Consider the following 6,406-nt stretch of genomic DNA (forward strand, 5'->3'; position numbering starts at 1 on the left):
AGTGCACGGGAGGTGGTTGAGATAGGACAGTTGTGTCAGCACCGCTGTCTGTGGGGATTTCCATGTGCTGAGAGAGTCACCGGAATTGATTTTAAGGTGCCTTTGGTAGCACAACCGTGAATCTGGAACCCCAAATACAGAATGATTGCACAGGTGCTGACATGCTTCGTGTTTGTGTCTCGCTAAACGCGGTTTAAAGATGAGAATCAATCCATTGAATTGACTCACCACTTCGAAGGTAAGCAAGTACATCAGTGTTGCTTAGCCATGACAGTTTGGTTTTAAGTAGAGATAAAGCGTATAGAACATGGTATTTGTAAACATGTGTATAAAATTGGGTATTTGCCTGCAGATTTTGGTGGTGACCTGTTTAAAAATACTTTACTTATGACTTTCGCAATGAATTAGTTAGATGAATTGATCTCTCAGCAAGATTTTCGGATTGTGTTGGTTGTGCCGTATGTTCTGGGAGCAGACAGGGCAAGCAACTGCTTTAGTATGTTAGTTGTTGGTAGTCCTAATAGTCTGGAACTTGAAATAACTCCAGCTTTCACAGAATATTTCTGTCTTGGATCATGGAGCATCTCCTGCAGAGGAAAGCACTTGCTCTGGGGAAACACCGAGCTAGCCATGGCTCTGAAAGCAGGGGGGGACATGTCTGCAGTGAGTTCCCAGATCTGTTCGTGCATGGGAGCCACTGCAGCGAGAGCTGACAAGTTTGGTGGGGTCTGAGATGGGTGTGAATTTGCACCCGTTTCCTCAATTCCCCAGTCATGTCCTTGTAGCCATGTTCCAGTCAGTGGTCTCCATTGTTGTGGGCAAGTATCGTTTGTGAAGTGAACCAAAACTGAGAAGGAGGAAGATATCATCCAGTTACTTGGGACCCTTCTCAGGAAACTAAGCACAGTAATAAGGCACTAGGAGATAAGTCTTGAGCTTGAAAGCACAGAGGTGATGGCCTGAAATGCCTGTGGAACTTCATAGCCAAGTCAAGGCAGATGCTACCTGCAAAGACGTAGGTATTGGTATTCTGGATAAAAGGCATCCACATCAAAACACTGCTCTTTGAAAACGTTTGTGTTGGAAATTCCGATGGAGATGTTCTCATTCACTTACCCTTGAAGGCTGTGCTTTCTTCATCTTTCCAGCATTGGGATGGTGTGCTTGCAGCAGATGAGTCCCAGCCATGAGTCACAGTTGTTAAAAGACCAGCAGACAGTATCACCTTTGTAATTTTGGTGGGTTAACAGATCTGTCTGTGACATTGGCCCTTGCAACATCCTGAAATACAGGTCAGCCAGAAGTCAGTGATGTCATTTTACTCTCCGTGTGTGTGTAGCCGGATCTGGGTTTCTCCTGGCCGAAGGCAGTGGCAGGTGCAGAGGTGGGAGATGCCAATGCAGTGCACAGCTGGTGTCACACCACAGCCTTGTCTGCCCACCAGCAGCTGGAGCTACTGACATGGCAGGTAAAGCCGGTGCTGCCGTGCCACGGCATGGGGACCTGTGTCAAGGATGTAGGTTCCTTGTGCAGGTTGCGGTTACCTTTGCATCTGGTGTTTTTTGCTTCTGTTTTTGATAATCGGCGTGCCTCACCAGAGGCTGAACCTCACCCTGACCGGGCAGGTAACGGGCTTTGCCTCTGGGGGGGCTGAAGAAAGAGAGGATCAGAAGGGGTTGCAGAAGGGGAAGTGGCTTTTTGGTGTCAGCTAAGGTTTTTCAGGGTGTTGATCAGCGAGGCCTGTATTTTGCAGCTCATCACATGCCTTCCCTTTCTGAGAGACTACTCAGGTTACTTTAGAGGAGAAGTGAGTTGGGAGAGGTTAGCTGGCTTTCTCTAGATAAAGTCTGCATTTGCATAATGACAGCTACTCTAGATAAAGTCTGCATTTTTGTGTTTGGTGGTGTTTCAAACTAGAAGTGAAATTAGGCAACAGTGTCTCTTTAGGAATTTATAGGTGTAGTGTTTTGTCCAGGTTTGGTAGGAAATCCTTGGGTTTGTTTATCCCATCCAGAAACAAATACTGGCTGTTAGACCTGTTTAAAAGGATTTAATCTAAGCTTTTTTTTCCTTTTGGAAGCTCATCTTGGCAAAAATGTTCCTGGGGGGAAAAGAAGGATGTTTAAAAAAACCTTGCTTTTTTAACATCTTTGAAGAAGTGGTGGTTTGTTTTGGTTTGCATGGAGAAAGAGAAGGCAAGAGTTTTCCTCAATAAAAACAGAACAGATCTTTTAACTTCGCAAAATTCTGCTAAAAGAGCAACATTTTCATAGTCTTGCAGTGTTTTCTTCCCGTCAGTCATCTTTATTTTTTATCTTAGTGCTGAGGGGCTGTAGGGAAATGAAAATAGTCAGAGCGTGCCTTTATTTCCTCTGGTTTCTTTCTTCCTCACTGATGGAAATTGCAAACAAGTCTGTTATAGGGATACTGGAGGTCCTGGTGCTGCTGGTGGGGGCTGGGGACATCAGGTGTCTGCAGCAGTGAAACCTGGGACAGCTGCGCGGTGCCGACTGCCTGGTGGCTGAGCTGGGATGGCCGCTGGAGCTGGAGGGTGAAGGAGGCCATGGCGTCGTGTCTGAGGTGCCACTGACCACGCAAGGTTTTTCCCTGGCTGAGGGTCCTGCTGCCGTGGCCAGACACTCATTGCAGGGTGACGTCAGGAAGGGTTCAAGGACCCTTGTCTCAAGAGTCAGATGTCTGTAGGGTCCCTGAGACCATCACAGCCAAAGCTGGTTGTGGTCCCAGCTGTGGTCCCAGGCTGGTTTCGGGTAGATGACTATGTGATGCTGGCAGGAGGAAAGCTGTTTCGAAGCTCCTCCACACTATCCGTTCCCTCTTGAAATAGGGCAGGGGGCCCTTGGATAGTCGGGTAGGAGGCAGTGGGTGGGAGGGGAGAGGGTGGGACACAGAGAGGATGCCGAGCGGTGGGTCACCGCAGGAGGACACGGGCTGAACCGGCAGCCTGGCCAGCGCTGTTCCTGCAGCTGGGCTGGAGCCCTGCCCTGCTTATGGGCTGGAGCATGACCCCTCATCCTGGCGAGGAGACAGCGCGGTTCCTCCCGCTGCTTTACCTTAAACACTGCCAAAGGCCGAGTGCTGCGTTTGTTTCTGTCGTGCTGCATTTGTTTCTGTCGTGCTGCTTTAGGAGAATGGATAATTGGTCTGCTGCTCGTTGGCGAATGTGAGTTTAAAGCAAGGCGTGCGTTTCCAAAAGAGTTAGATTTGAAGCAGTCTGTTGTTTTTTCATGTGAGTTTCAGCGTTTGGCTGTGTAACACTCTGTCATGTCAGAAGGGATTTGTTTAGCCCTGTCGGACTCACTGGCTCTGTCAGCAGAGCTCACTGTTGCCGAGCAGGGGAAACAGATGCTGGGATGTATAGGTCCTACAGAAATCCTACAAATGTGGTACTTGATTTAAAAAACAAACCAAACCCGATGTTTCAGATCTGGAGGACTGTTCCCATCCAATTATAACACTGCAAGTCACACGTTTTGATCTTTAAAACCTTGGCAATGTCCCTCCAGATCTATATTCTCTTTGAAAAAATATTGCCTGAAATATTTCTGCAGCAACAGTTGAGGCACAAATTTCCTTTTGTCAGTGATGTCTGCTCAAGTAATCGTGACAGTTTCGTACTGTTTTCATTGAAAGGGCTGTATCTGTCAGATACTAAGCCTTACAAAATACTGCCTGCTGGAAAAGTGTGTTATGTGCAGATTTATGCAGGGCAGCTCACCAAGTGAAATTTCTGTGGCAGGGGATGAATTCAAGTGGGTCTTGTCCTTAGATGTTTGAATAAGAATTTGAATCTGCTTTCTGACAAGTAGCTATTTAGCCTGGCCCCTCCCCCGTCCCCAAATACCACAAAGTTATTAATTAGCCATGTGATTGAAATAAAGCAAATGATGCTCTCTAAATGCAGAATTACATCGGACGACCTGGTAGCTGGCAAATGGAAATGGAGATATATATATATATAGTGTAGGTGTGACTTGGAGAGAGATATATATATATATATATATATATATGTAGGTGTGACTTGTGCCTTACGTGTCAGTGGCTGTGATCTGGAGGAGCACCCAAGTAGAGGTGTCTGATCCCGTGGGCCAAGAGGACTGGAGGTGCCTTTGGATGACCGCAGTGGTTTTCAGCAGTTGGTCAGTGCTGCAGGTGTCTGTTAGTGCCGGGCAGGCGGCGCAGGGACTCATTCCGGTAGCTATGGCTCCGGTGAGGCTGCCAGTGTGCTGTCATCCCCTGCCCGTGCTGCGGAGTCATCTGATGATGAAGGGACAAGGACAGGGATCCGATTGGATTTGACCTCTTCACAGAGCATTGCAGCAAGCGCAGCTTTGAGCTTAACTGGTGAACGTGGGCTGTCATGTCCAGTGGGCACCCAGTCAAGGGAGGGTGTTCCCTTCTTCTGCATGGGTTGCTGGTGGGAGGATTTAATTTTCAGGCCAGTGACCCTAGTCTTTACAGCTTTACCTTAGCGGAGAGAAGTGTTGCAACTCTGATCAGCTCTGTCTTGGTGGCTTTGGGCAATCCGCTCTTTGATGGCCGTTGGAGAGGGCTGCTTTTGCATTCCTTTCCCATGGAACTACCCTAAGGTGAAGTGCTTTTCAGCAGAGGTTTCGGCAGCTCCCTGAGGAGTTTGGGAAAGAAATGGGATGTCTGTGTACAGCACAGTAATCTCAGTCGACGAAAACATTTGGTGTGTCGCTACAGTGCTAAACATTAGTACCACGTCCTGGTTGCCCCACTTCCAGATTTCTAAGGCCAGAGGAGATCGTTACAGGCATTTAGTCTGCCCCGCACATGCAAAGGATTTTAGGATTTCACTGAATGGTTTCCACATTCAGCTCAACAAACTAAAGCTGAAGTGGAGCATATGCTTCCAAAAGGCATTCAACTTTTGCAGAACAAATAAAATCCTGCCCCTTTGAGGCCAGAGTTTCTGACCGAGCTTCCAAGTGACCCAGAATTTACCACTTATTCTTCTGTCTAATTATCCTCACCTAAAATTTTGCCTTATTTGGGGCAGCAAGGTAAACAAGATGTGACTGTTGTTTTTTTTTAAGGTCTCTAAACAAAAAAAAAGACTGTTTTTTTTAAGCTTCATTGGTTGTGTTGATATTCTCACTGGGCACTATGTCGGTGTGTGTTCTTCCCTCACTTCTTAGTTTGTTTTTACAACTAATGTTTTCTTGAATGTACAGGTTTTTATTGTTCAGGATACTTGAAGAATGCAAGTCCCAAAGTTTTAATCATTGGGGTGTGCAATCCAGCAAGAATAAAGTAAATGTGAATGGGTATGGGGGGGAGGGATGTATGCAGCTAGCTGCAGTGCGTGAGGTTTAACTAACAAAATGAAGCAACACATTGCTAAATGAGGACTCTTAAGTCTGTAGCTGTATTATGGTGTTTGTCTATGAACTTACATGAGACATACATTGTTTTAGCACTGTTATTACTACTAGTTTATAAAGCCATATTTAAAATTGTACACTTAATTGTAACATAACTTTAAATTGTGCACTGTGTTGATGATCCGTGTGTGTATATATATGAAAATCTGTATATTTTGTCTTTATGCCGTTATGTCATTGATGTGTAAATTATAACTAATGGATCTAAAATACCTTTCTGGTTCGTGTCCTTATTATTAATGTGCCTGTGCTTTCGGTAGCACTGTGAAGTAACGATATTCTCATAAGCGTGAGAGCAAGGAGTGCATGAAACTTTAATGACCAGTGAGTTGAACCCTCATCTCCTCAGGCAGATACTTTAGCCACCAGCATTATTTGGATGGGGTCACTCTGTCATTGCTCATCTCTCCCTTTGACAGTGCAGGAAGGATTTTGGGGGCCAGCACAAGAGGAAGGACTGCCCTTAAACTTGGGTGTAAGGAAGGGTTGCTCTTCCCCTCCCTCTCTCTTTCATGGCTACTGCTACCAGCATGAAAATAAATAATCCTGAAGGGAACTCCATCAGGAGTGCATAAGCTTTCAGATCTTTGCCCAGAGGACTGTGCTGGCTAATTTCATTGTATGATAATATTTTGGAAATTGTTAAGTGTCAGCCTTTAGCCAGATTTAGCATGCTGCCCTGAACACAGCATAGGGACTGTGTGACAGGAGACCTGACCTTGCCGGAAGAAGTACGGGGTGACAGTGTGCAGGTGATAAAGGTGCAAGACTATACACGGGTGCCTTCAGACCTCACAGAGGCTTGACATCAAATCTCATTTAGTAAGTGGTGACATCGGTGCTGCAGGTGCACTTCACCTACCTGAATGTTAAAAAAACCCAAAACATGTCAGGCCCAACCCTATAGTACCATTCTGAAAAGATTTTCAGCCCCTTTCAATTGCCTTATGGTTTTAAGGCCGGTGAGGCTGATGTTTATA

This window comes from Tauraco erythrolophus, chromosome 2 (assembly GCF_009769465.1).
Source record: "Tauraco erythrolophus isolate bTauEry1 chromosome 2, bTauEry1.pri, whole genome shotgun sequence".
Classification (NCBI taxonomy): domain Eukaryota; kingdom Metazoa; phylum Chordata; class Aves; order Musophagiformes; family Musophagidae; genus Tauraco; species Tauraco erythrolophus.